The 17,464-nt window shown below is 36.6% G+C and overlaps 1 protein-coding gene and 1 pseudogene across 2 annotated transcripts in view; both read right to left on the reverse strand.

The window, feature by feature from the left end:
* The window catches only part of CNTN5 (contactin 5), a 1,332,234-nt gene that overhangs the window by 1,172,996 nt on the left and 141,774 nt on the right, over positions 1-17,464 (reverse strand). The gene's annotated exons all lie outside the window — the stretch shown is intronic.
* LOC136320501 (non-POU domain-containing octamer-binding protein pseudogene) lies at positions 1,073-2,689 on the reverse strand (annotated as a pseudogene).

Consider the following 17,464-nt stretch of genomic DNA (forward strand, 5'->3'; position numbering starts at 1 on the left):
AATAATTGCCAGGAACATATGGATATGGATATTTATGTTGGAGTTAGCATTTTGGTGCTGCTATATTGCATTTGTTTAGTGCAGATGCAAATTTAATATTACTTTTAACTAATATCCCCAGAAAACAAATACAAAAGTAAAAATCTGCCATTCTGTTCTTAGTATTTATAGAACTACTGAACATTCTTTTTAGGTGTAATATTTCCATATGGTAGATTTAAATAAGTATGTTTTAACTAAGATTCATAAATTTGGTTTTATTTGTAACTTGTATGGTATAAGACATGCATAATGTATATATTAATACTTTAAATCTGAATGACAAATATTTTATCTTTTTGGAAATTTTCATATAGTAAAGTAAGGTAATTACAAAGTTATAACTCTAGTAGCTAACATAATTTAAATATATTTTATTAAACACTTAAGTAGGGTAGCATATCTAGCTATACTATTTATATATTTTTTTCTTAATTTTAAAACTGACTTTTTCTTGCCTGACCAGGTGGTGATGCAGTGGATAGAGCATCAGACTCGGACGCGGAGGACCCAGGTTAAAGATCCCAAGGTCGCCAGCTTGAGTGTGGGCTCATCTGGTTTGAACAAGGCTCACCAGCTTTAGTCCAAGGTCACTTACTCAAGCAAGGGGTCACTTGGTCTGCTGTAGCCCCCCCTCCAGGGTTAAGGCACATATGAGAAAGCAATCAATGAACAACTAAGGTGCTGCAACGAAGAATTGATGGTTCTCATCTCTCTCCCTTCCTGTCTGTCTGTCCCTATTTGTCCCTCTCTCTAATTCTCTTAGTCACAAAAAAACTGACTTTTTCTTTAACTTGAATTAAAAAGAAAATACAAAAATTTAAACCAAATATAACTCAAATATTTAGCTATTTACTCATCGTTAAACAATCTAAATACTGGCTATATTGTATTTTCATTTAATGGTGTTTAAAAAACATTAAAAATCATGTTTTAATTAATTACAAATTGTCTATAAACAAAATTTGCTTAACCTAATGCTTAGAAAAATATTTATGTATTGAATTGACATTTTTTTTTGTACCACGCAGATATGATTAAATGATATACCACACAGAACTGATTTGGTAGTATCACCCCTCCTTTGCCCTCTGCCTCCACATACTCCCTAAAGTAGTACAGGCAGGGAAGACCTAACTATTGGGAGAAATCCTTAACACTTTTCCAGGGTAGAATTCTGGCCAGTCCAAAAAGGGTCCTTCTCTTAAGGGTTTTGGGAAACTAGACACTGCAATTTTTTTAGTATCGGCGACGTTTGTTTAAAGCAAAATCGGCTCCAGGAGCTGCACGGTTGAATGCAGGAGGGGTTCCGCCAATTGCTCCTATTCCTTCCATTGTAGCAGCTTGGCCAAAGCGTTCAGAGGTTGGTGGGGTCAATCCCAAGGTTCCATCTGGCATCACAGTGGCAGATCCTGGAGGAGCTGGGGTACCAGCAGGCACAGGAGCAGGAGGCATGGCGCCTCTGTTGTTTATGTCCATAGCACCTCCCATAGCCATCTGGTCCATCCGTATCTCTTGCTCTCTCGCATCAAGGAAGGTCCCCTTGAATCCTTTCTGCGGTCGCCTCATCATTTCTTCCTGCTGTCGCCACATTTCCTCCTCACAGCGCCTGCGCCCCTCCTCCTGCCTGAGCTCCAGCTGCTTCTGTTTTTGCACTTTTTGGTTGTGCAGCTCTTCCATCGTCCGAAGTTCTTCATGACGCTTCATCAGATCCTGCCGCATCAGCATGACCTGGTGATCTGGTAAGCAGCCTCCATCTCCATCTCCAGCTTCTCACGAGCTTCCTTGATGTTGGGGTCAACTTGGTCCTGCTGCTGTTTCTCCATCTCGACGAGTGCCTTCCAGCGCATGGCGTACTCATACTCAAAGGAGCCGGGCTGCGCAAATCTAGGTGGCTGCTCCCGCTCTTTGTGGAATTGCTGGTTCTTTATAACCACTTCTCTGAAAGCCCCTCTTCATCATCTAACTGGTCCATGGGCTCCACAGTCACAGGCCAAGGAAAAGTGGTTAGCAGAAAGGAGTCTTCACTGCATCTGTTCAGAGCTTTGCGAGCAGCTGGCTTCCCTGAGAGTTCAACGATGCCTTTTCCTGAGGGCCTTCCTCGGTCGTCCACAATGACCACGGCCCTCTCCACCTGGCCGAACACAGAAAAGGCTTCTTCTAGCAGTTCGTTGGACACATACTGAGGAAGATTTCGGACCGTAAGGGAAGCACTGTGACAGGCAAAACGCACACACAGCTGCTTTCCACGGAGTGGCATGTTGTCCAGCTCCACTTTAGCAATCTCCGCTAGAGTTCGGGTTTCCAAGCGGATAAAGCCAAAGCCCTTATCCTTATGAATGAAGGCTTCGCCTGCCTTCCCATATTTCTCAAACAGTTTCCTCATTTCCTCCTCAGTGATGTCAGGAGGAAGATTGCCCACAAAGAGCCGGCTACATTGGGTGAAGGTCTTCTCTCCTGGTTTCCTAAAATTCTTCAGGTCAATTGTCAAGCCTTCATTTTGGCTGCTGGCCTGCTGCCCATTTGCAGGTGCTGATGTTGGATGCGGTTGCTGCTGCTGTTGCTGGTGGTGCTGCTGGTGATGATGTTGATGCTGCTTCCTTAGAGCATGGTTTTGCTTCTCCAAGTTAAAGGTTTTATTACTCTGCATTTTTGCACCCCTCAACCTACACGTCTCTCCTCAGAGTAACGGCAACCTGAAATGCTATTTCTCATCTATCAGAATGACAAAACATAAGAGGTCTGACAACATACACTGTTGGCAAGAATGTGATGAAAGAGGCACACTTACATAAATGGTGAGATTGAAAAATGGAGGAAACTTGGCTGACCCTAACAAAATTAAATATGCAATCACCTTTAAATCAGCTATCTCATTTTTTGGAATCCATTAAAAGCAGCTATAAGGTCAAAATGCAAAATGACATATGTACATGATTAGGCAGTTTAGCATTATTTTCAATACTGAAGATAAATCAACTCATCTGTTCATCACCACAAAACTGGCTATATAAATTGTGATATATCTGTATAATAAGTTACTACTATCCTATAAAAAGTATGAGAAATATCTCTATATACTAATTAAAATAATTTTAAGTAAATATATTTTAAATAAAACATGAAGTACATATATGCCAAAATTTGTAAAAGAAAGGAATGTATAGTCATTCATATTTGGTTATATTTTCAATAATAAAACAAAAAAGATAGTCAAAAGTTAATGGAAATGACTATCTATGAAGGAAGAAAGGTTCAGGGGTGAAATGAGTTTTCCCTCAAATGTATATCACTATGTGGCTTTTGATTCTTGCGTGTCATACATTCAAAACTGTTTCCATAATTAGAAATATTGAATAAAATTAAGTTAAAGAGTAACAAAATACCTTAAAACTATAAACAAATCAACAATTTAGGATCACCAAAGTGACAAAACTATCACACACAAAATAATTGTCTTAAGTGACTTTAAAGCACCATATTTTAAGAATAAAAAAAATTGCAAAAAAAAGTTTAACAGCCGCTTAGTAGATTTAGTGTTTGTAATAATATTGGTGCTGTTAATTTTAAGCTATTATTAGTAGAATATAAGATCAAGAAAATAAAAAAGGAAAACTGAAGATATTCATATAAGAATACACAAAATTAAAGAATTTTTTCAAAAACATTATGATCTTAAATCTGTATTAGAAGTAACAAAATCTTACATATGTCTGTATTCCCATCAATTTTGGATCACTTTTAGTTATTAGAAATCAACCATAGCCCAGTTTAACACTCATATCTCATAACTGATTTAACCCTTTAACTCCTCCTCTCTGCTCACTCCCAACTCTGACAAACAAGTTTGGGATTCCAGGAAACTGAAAAAACTGAGGGACAGGGTTAGCTATGTGATTGCTTCCACTACTCCAATGCCTGAAGCGGATGTGCAGTGTTGCGGTATCTAGGATACAGTTCCCTCCCCTTCTGTAGTGGTCTCCTATGGTATTTGGTGCTGGTTGGAACTAACATTTTGTACTTCACTGTCTTCGATTATAACCTTCCCTTTGAATTGTCTGTCATTTCACTTTATACTGACTGCCAATACTTCCATATAAAGGACATCAAAATACTAAGTCTCCCATTGGAAACAACAATTAGGGGAAAAGCCTGGGTGAAGTAACCCCTTATCTCTATCAGCTGCAGGCAAACACCTCTTAGTTTCTTTTTCTGAGAATTCACTCAAAGTTGTTTGGTCAGGGAGCAATAAGATGGGTAGTCATTGTCCATCGGACCTATACAGAAAATCTTTGAAAATTGACTGCTCAACCCTCCTCACTCCTCTATGCTGCAATCTCTTCTATTTACATCCTCAGCCTCCAGAAAAATCAACAAGTACACTGGATATCAGATACTCCAGCAGAGATTAAGATCCCAGTTTATCTTATTTCAGCCAAATTCTGATTTTACAAGTACCTCTATTATTTATTTCTTGCTCTTCCGTCCAATCCTATGTTATAAACTGAGAATAATTATAAAAAGTATAAAATATATAAATGGTATAAACATATTTTTCTGACGAAAGTACCTGTCCACATTGTTCGCGTATCTCATTAGAGATTGTGAGTAATGAAAAACACTGCCTTCAATACTGTGTTTATGAAGACAATTTTAGGATAGCAGGAAACATTACACTCAACATCCTCTTACAAGGACTATGAGAATAGCAAATAATGAATTTGAATAAAATGCACTGTATGGAGAAAACTAGTTACAGAAAATAAAATATATAAAAAATAAAGTTCGTGGACATAGATAAAAGTGAAGTGTGATCTAAGGCAGGAGGTGGTGTGGAGGGAGTAAAGGACAAATATTATATAAATATACAGTGACAGAAAATGATTTGTCTTTGGGTGATGGGCACACAAAACAATCAACAGTTCAAATACTATAGAGATGTTCACCTGAAACCTATGTACTCTTATTGATCAATGTCACCCCATTAAATTTAATTTCATAAAAAATATTTTAATTAAAAATGTTTTTAAATGAAACTTTGAAAACTGATTAACATAAATATTTTTAAAGTGCAGCTATAAATTTTCAGTAAAGATATTTCAGCCTAATAAAAACAGAGCTACTAAAAACTTCAAATATTTGGTAAAAATTTTAATGCTGTGAGTGCTTTGATGCAAAAACAGATTTAAAGGTTTTACTTAATTGTGTTTTTTTAGGAACTATAAGTGATAAAATAACTTTCTCTATATGTGGTTTACGAGGAAATAAAACCAAAGATAATAACATTTACTTCATAGGAAATGTTGCTAAGAATTTCAGTTGTAAGTTATATTTTATTTTTGTATAATTATGACTAAGGACAATTTGTAAATGTCCTATTTCTGTCCTTAAATAAGATGTAATATTGATTTGGATTTGCAGAAAAACCTGTCCTCTATGTATTGATAAACCTATGTTTCAATGGATTATGTTTAAATCATTTTAACATATATATTTTATTGCCCCTACTTCTTCACCAAAGAGAAAAATACATACTTTTAGCTCCAACTAGGAAAAGATTTTGAATCATTAGCTCTGATTATTTATTGCTGAAATTTTTAGTTCAGATTCAATTCATTTATATCTTTAAAAATGTATTCTAATAGACAGTGGGTGAGAAAACAGTTCAACCTGTTTCACAATGATCTTAATTAAGGTCACAGAAGAGGAGTCTTTTCAGGATTTCAGTGCATATTGCTTTGTGCCTGAAGGCTATCATCTTCTGAGAAATAATTGTCCATTGCCTCTGAGTTCAAGAGGACAAGTTGTGTTATTGTAAAAAGAAACTAGTCTATTTTAGTCATCATTTTTTTAACTGTCACCCATACACCCTATCAGGATTACTTTTTAACTCACCATTTTCATGTATTATTTTAGGTGGTGTTGTGTTTTTTCTGTTGTTGTTTTGTATCAACCATTTTCACCATAGGTGCTCAAAGTTTTTTAATGAATCACAAGACAGGTTAATAAATCATTCTAATCAGACTAACCATACCATCTGAAAAAGACAGACTCTCTTTGATGGTTTTATTGATATTTTCTTTCTTGATTATTATTCTTTCTCAATTTCTATTCTTGTGTTCTCTCAAAAGATTGGAGCAACTTAGTTTCTCTGCTTATATTTTTTCCTCTTTTTCTTGTGTATGTCCTTAGATACATACCAATTATCTAATTTCTCCCTAATTTATCTTCATAACTTTATTTTTATTATTTGGGATTTAGGCAAACTAAACAGGACTCATTAAAAATACTACACACTGTCAAATACAATTTGAAAATCTATGACTAGTTTTTTATCTGTTTCCTAAAACTTTAACTTTTATTTAGAGTGTTAAATGTTATTTCTTCTAGCACCTTCTATTTTCAGGTGTTTCTTTTAAACCTCTACTAGAGACAAATAGTTTTCTCATTATAACTACTTTAATCAACATAATTTGACACAAACAAAATATCCAATGTTATTGTTTCCAAGTAAAGCAAAACTTCAACAGTGTACTATTTTATTTATTTATTTATTTATTTATTTATTTATTTATTTGTTTATTTATTGTATTTTTTGGAAGTGAGAAGTGGGGAGGCAGAAAGACTCCTGTATGTGCCCTACCAGGACCCACCTGGCATGCCCACTAGGGGGCAATGCTCTGGCCATCTGTGACATTGTTCCATTGCAACCAGATCCATTCTAGAGCCTGAGGCAGAGGTCATGGAACCATCCCCAGAGCTGGGGCCAACTTTGCTCCAGTGGAGCCTTGGATTCAGGAGGGGAAAAGAGAGATAAAGAGAAAAGAGAGGGGAAAGGGTAGAAAAGCTGATGGGCACTTTTCATGTGAGCCCTGACCAAGAATCGAACCCAGAACTTCCAAATATCAGTTCAATGCTCTACAACTGAGCCAACCAGCCCAGGCAACAGTGTTCTATTTTTAAAAATGATTTTTTTTGTACTTCTGTAGAATATAGAATTTTATAGCATAAATAACTCATTAATAATACATAACATTCATTAAATATTTTAATTGCCATATAATCTAGAAGATGAATGAATTTCAAAAATTATTATATATAGTGGTATAATGTGAGAGATCAGATTCCTTATGACATGAAGAATGGCTGCCCTGATGAATAAGGTCAGCAGACTATAAAAGCTTTCTAATGGACATTACATCTAAGTTCACTGCCAAGAAGTATTAGAATTTTGCCAAGTTAAACAGTAGGAGCAGAAGTTTTTCCAAGCAGAAGTAGTAGTTACAAATTTATGAAGTTCTAAGAAAATACGCACATTTAAACACTGCCAGTAGTTAAGGATAGCCATAATATATTTAACGTGCAAAGTGTATGTGAAGAAGATACCAGAACACACAAACCAAATAAGGATACATCCTGGGTCTAAAAATAATAATTAAAAATTTACCTTAAATTCTAGTCAGGGAGTGACAAATTATAGAGATTTCTGTTGTTTCTTTATTTGTTTGTTTTTAGAAATTTCACTAATGTAATAAAAGGCCGAAGGAAACTAGAAGTTTAAAAAATAGCTATTAGGGAAACAATTAGGAGGTACTTTAATAAGGTACAAGAAAGCTACAATAAGGACCTGAATGGAGGCAATGAGAATGAGTATAAAGATGAGTGGACAGTCTCAAGAGATATTAAAGTAGTAAAATTAGTAAGTCTTTCTCATCCTTTAGACATATAACAACAGGCTGATGATTAAACTATTAAAAAATTAATTTTATGATAAATATATTGGGTTTAATTGTAGACAGGGAATTTTATATATAACCAAAAAATATTCAGTAAAAAATTAGCTACATGGGTTTAGAATTTCTGTTATTGAATTAGAATAGCCATTTTCAGAGCTAATCACATAATGGTGGTAGCTGAGACAAAAGAGTAGATGAAATTACACAGGCCAAATGGTGTATCAGAGCAAATGAAGGGAGCTGAGGAGAACAACTCTGAAGAACGACAACACTTTAGATCAAGTAAGAGAAGAACATTTAGCAAAGAAGATAGAAACAAACAGACATACGAAGAAGATCAAGAAAACTGATACCATAAAAACTGAGAAGATAATTTTAAAGAGACAGAAAAAGATGACTAACAGTGACAAACAAATATATCAGGAGTTTTGCCCTGGCTGGTTGGCTCAGCGGTAGAGCGTCGGCCTGGCGTGCGGGGGACCTGGGTTCGATTCCCGGCCAGGGCACATAGGAGAAGCGCCCATTTGCTTCTCCACCCCCCCCTCCTTCCTCTCTGTCTCTCTCTTCCCCTCCCGCAGCCAAGGCTCCATTGGAACAAAGATGGCCCGGGCGCTGGGGATGGCTCCTTGGCCTCTGCCCCAGGCACTAGAGTGGCTCTGGTCGCGGCAGAGCGACGCCCAGGAGGGGCAGAGCATCGTCCCCTAGTGGGCAGAGCGTCGCCCCTGGTTGGCGTGCCAGGTGGATCCCGGTCGGGCGCATGCGGGAGTCTGTCTCTCCCCATTTCCAGCTTCAGAAAAATACATACACACACACACACACACACACACACACACACACACACACACCAGGAGTTTTGAGTAAGATAAAAAAAAATTAATGGTACTAAGCAATATGGACAGTTACTATAATCTTAGTGAAAATTACTTCAGTGGACTCTCACTTAGAGAAGTATCTTCTATATAGTTTCTGAAATAGTTTTCATAGGACTATTTTAAGTCCTTTTCACTTCTTAATTAAACTTCATGCATTATTTTCAAATTTCTCTTTAATAGAAAATATCAGAGAGGATTTCATCACTGCCCCAGGTAAACATTATAAAGAGTTTATAAAGTTTTGAATATAGTAACCAAACAATATACTAACCTCAACTGCATAAGAAGTTTGGCTAATTAGGACTCTAAGATTCACTAATTCAACAAAACATTTGAGTGTTTTCCATGTGTTAGGAAATATGAAGGACATATATGATATATATGTGATATATATATATCATATAGAGAGATAATTTAATCCCATTGTTTAATGGTAAACTACTATAAATTAGTTGAATGTAATACTTCATGCTACCATCTTGTATATGTTTTTCTGACAACATACATAGTATATTTTAAATGCTAATATTAATTTTCAACTGTACAGTAAAACTCAAATATAGCAATAACTTTAAGAACATGATACCACTCGGTTGTAACTAGGTTACTATTACTGAGGCAAACTGTGGCACCATTATTGGCAAATACTTGGGTTGGTGACTAAAAAAGGGAGCCAACCTATTTTTTAAAGATTGAATCCTATGAGAGAGCAAATATATGTCTTTGATTTCTAATTCCCCCTGTTCCAGGGCTAAATATCTTAGATACCATTTAGGTCATGAAGGGGATCTAGGAACCCTGCAAAAACTGAGAGACAATGCCCTACATGTAGGACTCAACATGTCACAGCAGTGCTGTATTCCTGTTAAGATGTTCCTCGATTTGAGCTGCTGTATTTTTATCCATAATTTATTAGTGAATTGTTATAAAAAAAAAAATGCCTGTGAGTGAAGCCACTTTGCCAGCTAATCCCCAAAGGAATCTCCACTGGAAACTATTATTTTAATGAACACAGGGTTCCTGTAGAGCATGACTATGAGGTAAAGAATTCAATAGTGCTTCTGTCCTCTTTATTTTCAAGTAGCTTTGTGACACATTAATAAAAGAAGCCTTTGCTTCAATTTGACACTAAATATCCTTTGCCATATAATGAACTCATTTTCAAAATGATAGTATCAAAGTGTTAAATATTAATGTAAAAAAATGATGTGCCAACATTTCAAATGGTATGTATCTATTCACTAATCAAAAATGTTTACTACTTAAACATAAGGGTATCTTTAGTGAAAGATAAGGTTCAAGGACCTATTATGGAAAGATTATAACCTTTTGAATACAGTAACCAAACATAATATAACCATAACTAAATAGAGATAGTGGTTAATTTTTCAATTTTTTAAGGGTTTGGGTGCTACGCTATCTAAACTGACTCCCACCCTTACACTAAAAGAACAGACATACATATGAATACATACACACAAACTACAACAACCACTAATCCTACGTCTAAATGATATCAAGAAACAAAAATAGCCTGAGTAGGCAGTGGTGCAGTGAATAGAGCGTCGAACTGGGATGTGGAGGACCCAGGTTCAAGACCCCGAGGTCACAAGCTTGAGTGCAGGCTCATCTGGTTTGAGCAAAGCTCAGCAGCTTGGACTCAAGGTCACTGGCTCGAGCAAGGGGTTACTCGGTCTGCTGTAGCCCCACGGTCAAGGCACATGTGAGAAAGCAATCAATGAACAACTAAGGTGTCCCAACGAAAAACTGATGATTGATACTTCTCATCTCTCTCTGTTCCTGTCTGTCTGTCCCTATCTATCCCTCTCTCTGACTCTCTGTCTCTGTAAAAAAAAAAAAAGAAATATATTTTATAATGTCCTTTGAGCATAATATTCTGCTATATAGATTATATTTGATCATAAGCTTCAGAAGTGAAAAAATATAATTGTAAAATTATATTAATTTAAAAAAATTTCTATATAAGTTAGACCAAAAGTTATATTTTATGGGTTATATTTTAATTGTATTTGAAGTAGAATTGATATAATTAATGTTATATAAAAATAGATATGCATCTGCATACATTTTATAAAAAGGTAAATAAATTAGTATGCATAATATGTGTATATTTTTCATAGATATATATACATATATATATATATATATATATATATATATATATATAATTACTACTTCCCCCAAAACTCAGAGTAATTTTGAATGGAAGCATTACCAATAACATAAACAGTCGATTAACACATATTTTGTATTTTAGATATACATTGCTCTTATATAAAAGTAATTAAAAGAAATGTTATTCAGAAAATCATAGAGAAAATACATTCACAGTATTTATTTAAAAATTCTGCATATAAGTGGACTCATGTAGTGCAAACCTGTGTTGTTCAAAGGTCAACTATATCCATATAACTAATTTTATATCTTACTTTATGTTAGACCTTCAACATCTGACATATTTTTGGCAGTAAATGCATATTTGCTGGGTGGATTATTTTTCTACTTAAAGCACATATTTCAGATTTTTTTAAATTTGTATTCATATTTAAAAACATGTTATATTACAACTAAAAGATTGGCTATTAACCGTTCTTTGTACAGATGAATAAAATCAAAATCAGGCATGAAAAGATAAAATTTGCTCAATGTCATACAGCAATTATTTTTAATTTATTTAATAATATCTGATAGTTACAAAAACATTATTGATTGGGATCAAATTTTACTCTAAAATCAGTGTGCATACAATTTTTCAGAAAATGTATCCTTCTATTGAATTATAGATATAAGTGCAATTTAAGTTAATGTCACTCATTTCTCCTCTCAAGTTGCTAGCTTTTTAGAGTTGCTAGAGGAGCCTATTCAGTATCTTAGTTGCAGTTTGTCACTCTCATCTGCTACTTTTCTTCTCTCCCATTCACTTTATATATGGTTACATAATAGTTTTTTAAAACAACACAGGGGCTTAAAGATTTTCTCTGATTTTTCCACCTCATAATCATTCCAATGTAAGAGCTTGTTTTGCTTCTATAAAGTTCTCCAAAGGGTTAACTACTACCGGCTGATGCTGCTTTTGCTGCTGATCTACATTAATTGTCACTGAACAATTAGTAGAATATTAAATTGTTATGTCTTTATCCTTTAATTCTGCGAACGTTATATGTATTGTTTTACTTCACTGAATTCGGCTTCTTTACTCGTTTAGCATTTTGTCATTTATTTTGGTCTTCTAATGAAGAATAGGCCTTAGACTACCTGGCTCTAGCCTAATAACCTGGCCAGTGGGGTCACTTGTCACATACTGTATGTACTTCCTCCTTTTCTCTGGTTAGGCTACATGCTCTGGACACGCTGCCCCCCACCTACCAGCCCACCGCTTCATTCTGATCACCAGACTGATACCAGACACTCTGTTCCAAATCTTTCAGCACACCATAAGCATACTTAACATTGAGTGCTTGTATGAGAAAAAATAGTCTATCCTTGAAGAGAAGCATATAAAGTTGATTTCCATGAAAAGAAACAGTACCTGCTTTTTGGCTTTTCCTGTTTATCAACTTTAGATGTGATCATAATACTTCTTTTTAAAATTAATTTGTTGATTCCATCTTTTATTCATTTATTCGACAAATATTTATTGCTTACCATGTGCCAGGCACTATTCTATTTCCTGACACTACATAGCCCTCATACAGTGGGAAGAGATAGAAAATAAACAAGTAGCATGTTAAAGGAGTCAGATGATGGTTAAATGTTATGGCAAACTGAGCAGGAAAGGGATAGTCTTGGTTGGTGAAGATGCTGACTTAAATTAGGTCTTGAGCTTTCACTGACATGATGGTACTAGACAGAGCTTTGAAATAAGTGAAGGGGTGAGCCACCATACAGTTTTCATGATAAGATGTTCCAGACAGTAGGACTGGAAGCTTCAAATGTTAGGAGATTGTACTTGGACTTGATCCTTCGTTTGTTCCAGGTTTGAATAATAGCGGAAAGTTCATTATTGATCACTAAGAGATACATAATAGAAGTAGAAGATATGGTCAGAGTGGATGCAAAACCAAGATCATGTCATGCTCTGTAAACTATCAATATTATGAGAGCTTTCCCTGTGAGAAAGCTTAGAAGCCATTGGAGAATTTAAGGAGCTCTAGTTCTTACCCTAAAAGATTTGGGATTGTTGAGAAGAGCCTTATATAATCTATGCTAGTAGTGCATCTGACCCCTCTGGAATACTTACTTGCATTTTATCCAACAGTACATTACCAAATCCATCTATGTGAAAAGGTTTGGGGGTTGCCAAATTATCTGATAAAAAGGAGAAATGGAGGACCTGGCCAGTTGGTTCAGTAGTAGAACATTGGCTCAGTTTGTGGATGTCCCAGGTTCATTTCCTGACCAGGACACACAGGAGAAGTACCCATCCACTTCTCTACCTCTCCCACTCTCACATCTCTCTCTCTCTTTCTCTCTCTTCTCTTCCGCTCTGTAAAGTCAGTAGCGGCGGCCACCATCACAGCCGCCTGGCATTTGCAGGTCCGCATTTAATTTGGGCAGATGGTAATGAAGCAACTGGGCCAATAACTGGTGGGCCATTACCTTTATTCCTAGCTCACATTTGGCAAATGAGTAAACACAAACACACTGGGTTCCAAAACCCACTCATTCAGTGCTCATAAAGCTACTGACACATCCGAGTTTTCCTAGAATCAAAGGCCTGAACCAGTCTTATCCCCTCTGGTTCCCGTCTTATCCCCTCTGGTTCCCTATCTCCCTTCCCCTCTCTGCACAAACTGGCTTCTCCTTCAGCACCTGGCCATCTTGGCTGCCTCCTCCTATCCAACCATGTGACCTCTCTCTCTTGTAACAATGTGGTCTCCTCTTAAAAATGGCACTGCCCACGTGAATCGGCTGGTTACCTTCATGCTTGAGAAGGGGCTTGGTTATGCTAATGGGTGCTGGAAGAAAGGTTGTCCAGGGAAACAGTTTTTAAAAAAGGAGCTAGGAGGCCACTTAGGAGAGGAGGAGACCACATTGTTACAAGAGAGAGAGGACATGTTGTTGTGGAGGAGGAGGTAGTCAACATGGAGGCATGTAGAGGGGACTGAGTGGGACTGGTGAGGCCTTTGATTCTAAGAAAAAAAGGGAAAGAATGATTTTTGGTGGCCCATACAAGTCTAGAATAAAGGAAAATGGTCAACCAGTTCTCGGTTCTATGGTTTCATTATCGTCTGTCTGAATCAAATGCAAACCTGCATAGGCCAGGCACTGTGATGGTGGCAGCAGCTACTGGCTTTACAACCTCCTGCAACCATAGCTCGACTGGAGCGAGTCGGCTTCAGGCGCTAAGGATGGCTCCATGGCCTCTGCCTCAGGTGCTATAATTTGGCTCCAGGTGCAAATGAGTGAGGGCCCCATTTGGGCAGAACATTGCTCCCTAGTGGGCTTGCCAGATGGATCCTAATTGGGAGTCTGTCTCTGCCTCCCTTCCTCTCACATAAAAAATAAATAAAAGAGGCCTGACCTGTGGTGGTGCAGTGGGTAAAGCATCGACCTGGAAATGCTGAGGTCGCCAGTTTGAAACCCAGGGTTTGCCTGGTCAAGGCACATATGGGAGTTGATGCTTCCAGCTCCTCCCTTCCTTCTCTCTCTCTCTCTCTCTCTCTCTCTCCCTCTCCTCTCTAAAATGAATAAATAAAAAAAGAATTTTTTATTTAAAATTTCAATTGAATTGGGGCCTGAACTCTTGCATTATCCTGACAATACACCTGGGGTCTGATACCACACCATTTCCTGTCTATTCTCCAATAAACTTTCCTAAGTAGGACTCTGTTCTAAACAAACTTGTGCCTCCTTCTCCTCCAAAAGTGATTTCTAAAACTTGCTAGAACTAGTTGTTGGGCAAATAAGTTTTTAAAATGTGATTTTTTATGTTTGTTCACTTATAGTTTGCATTGGGGGCTGGGCAGCACCAGGTATAAGTGGTCTGTGAAATTGCAAATTACCTTCTTCCTTGGGAAGGGCCACTGTTCTGCTAATGTTTGCTGGAGGAGAAGTTTTCATGCCAGAAAGTTTTGAAAAAAAGGAGAAGAAGACGAGGCAGAAAGAAGACATGTTTGCAGAGTGAGAATAGACAGAATGCAGAGTGCTGAAGAAGAAGCCAGTTTTGTGCAGAGAGAGAAGGAGAAGGGGGAAGAAGCCATGTTGGCAGAGAGAAAAGGAGTGCAGCAGATGCAGGGAGCTGAGGGGCTTTGTGAGACCTACTTAGATGTGTGGGGTCCTTTGATTCTAGGAGGAACTAGGAGAAAATTCTCCTGGATGTGGAACCCGAGAATACGTCAGTGGCTTTGTGGAGCCCTGAATGAAAGAGAAATGTTTTCCTTGCCTGTATGCTCATAGGCTGGTGCAAAACATTAATAAAGGGACAGCCCACCTTTTTGGGCTCCACTGTTTCTTTACCATCTGCCCAAATTTAATGAGAACCTGCAAGTGAATGGCAACAGCAGTGGCAGCCACTGACCATATACTGGTCCATAATTTTCCTGCTCCCGTTGTGGCTTAAATAGTGATTATCCTGTGCCTGCCTCTTCTCTTTGTGCCTTCACAGGGCTATATTCTCCTTCCACCCACTCAACAGTATTAATTATACATATATTGGAGCCTCCTTTAAGGGCAGTTTGCTACAAGACTATGAACATTCAAAAAATATTAGTAAACACTAAAATTTTAATATATTAGGAGAAAGATATCTACAGATAAAGACAAAATTTTAATTTAAAAAAATAATATAGTGGTATACCCACAACTGATATATTGGGGGGGAAATGCTATCATGCCTGGATAAATAATACAATTAGTTAATATGTATTATATTTTAACAGAAATACCATATCATTAAAATCATTATAATAACCAGAATTGAATATTTGAATAAGTTATTTGCATGATAATACCTACATTTGGCCTTGGTTAGATGGCCCAGTGAATAAAGAATCCATCCAGCATGCCAGAAATAATAGGTCTGACTCCAATTCAGGGCACTTAGGAGAAGCAATCAATGAGTACACAACTAAATGGGACAACTAAAGTGAAACAACAAGTTGATGTTTTCTTCTCTCTCTGTCTCTCTCTCTTTTTCCTCTCTCTCAAATTAATGAAAAAATTTTAAAAAACTAATACCTACATTTGTATAGATTGATGTTTTCCTCTCTCTCTGCCCCTCTCTCCTTTCTTTTTCTTCTTTCTCAAGTTAATGGAAAAAATTTTAAAAATTCCTACATTGATATAGAGACTAAACTATTAATTACACAATGCTTTCATTACAAACTGGTTTTTCAATTTATAGAGCCTGGTTCTGGACTTCTGGGTTGGTGCTAACATGAGGAAAGATGAACTTGAGGTTTTTCTGTGTGTAATCAAGGTCACTGAATTAAGAACGTTCAAAAGGTAGAATTTATATCCAGGCTTTCTGGTCATCTCAACCTGAAGGGTTAGTAAGAAATAAAGGACCTCACATTTAGAAATCAAGAACATTATACAAAGCTTTTTAAATTCAATAATGTATCATCTTATGATATTCTGTATCTCAGTAGTAATAGAACAAATATTAATAATTAAGAAGAATAAAAGATATCACCCTCTGCACTTATTTTCTTATATTCAATATAGTTTTATAAACTTAACTTCTTTAATAGCATAAAAAGTCTACTGCAGCCTCCTGTTTTTAGCTACCAACACCTCCTGTCTGCATTGCCAAATAGTCTACAAGCACATTCATATGCTAATGATTGCATAAAGTATTGTCTCCAAAAGCAACCTAGAGTCTTTTCAAAATATAGGAATTTGACTATGCTCTCTCTCTGATTTCTAGTTTTCTCAATATGACCAAAAATTTCCTTCACAATGTGTTTTTACTACCTGATCTCAACCCTTCTTTAAGCAATTTGCACATCATGTTCCCTTTGTTCAGAAAATTATCCTGTTATTGTTTTGACAAAATGGCAGAGAATGCTAATGACCACTGTGTACTAGTTCACACGTTCCCCAATGAATAGAACCCGACTTTGCAACTGTCACATATCTAGCATGAATCTGACATTTAACAGCCTTCCTTGCAGCAATAAAATCTGACCAATGCAGTCTAATATGAAATATTGTGAAACTTTCATGGAAGTTTCCTTAAGCAAGGAATATGTGTTCTTTCTCTCGTTTTCCATTACTATCGGGATACAATTATGGTGTTTGGTTCCAAATACTATTTTGGACCATGCAGGCAAGAACCTCAACTTGAGGATATTAGAGGTTGTAGAAAACCTAATCACTACCAAACAAGAGACCTGGGCTAGCTCCTTCCAAAGTTATTTTATTTGAGGAAGAAATATACTTAAAACTCATTTAAGTTACAGTGGGAATCTCCATTGCTCATAATTACATCAAGGTTTCACTGTTATACACTTTTTTAGATATTGGCTCAAGTTAGCCTACAGTTAGGCCAAATTTCTGTTAAATGTTGTCCAATTTCTTTACTTTAGAATTTTTATTTATTTTTTAATTTTTTTTAATTTATTCATTTTAAAGAGGGGAGAGAGAGAGAGAGAGAGAGAAAGAGAGAAAGCATGAGCAGTGGGGAGGAGCAGGAAGCATTAACTCCCATATGTGCCTTGACCAGGCAAGGCCAGGGTTTCCAACAAGGGACCTCAGTGTTCCAGGTCAACACTTGATCCACTGCACCACCACAAGTCAGGCTAAAAAAGCTTAGAGGTGTTAATATCTCAAATGAAGGTTATGACTCAAGTT

The sequence above is a fragment of the Saccopteryx bilineata genome, chromosome 1 (assembly GCF_036850765.1).
Source record: "Saccopteryx bilineata isolate mSacBil1 chromosome 1, mSacBil1_pri_phased_curated, whole genome shotgun sequence".
NCBI classification, from domain to species: Eukaryota; Metazoa; Chordata; class Mammalia; order Chiroptera; family Emballonuridae; genus Saccopteryx; species Saccopteryx bilineata.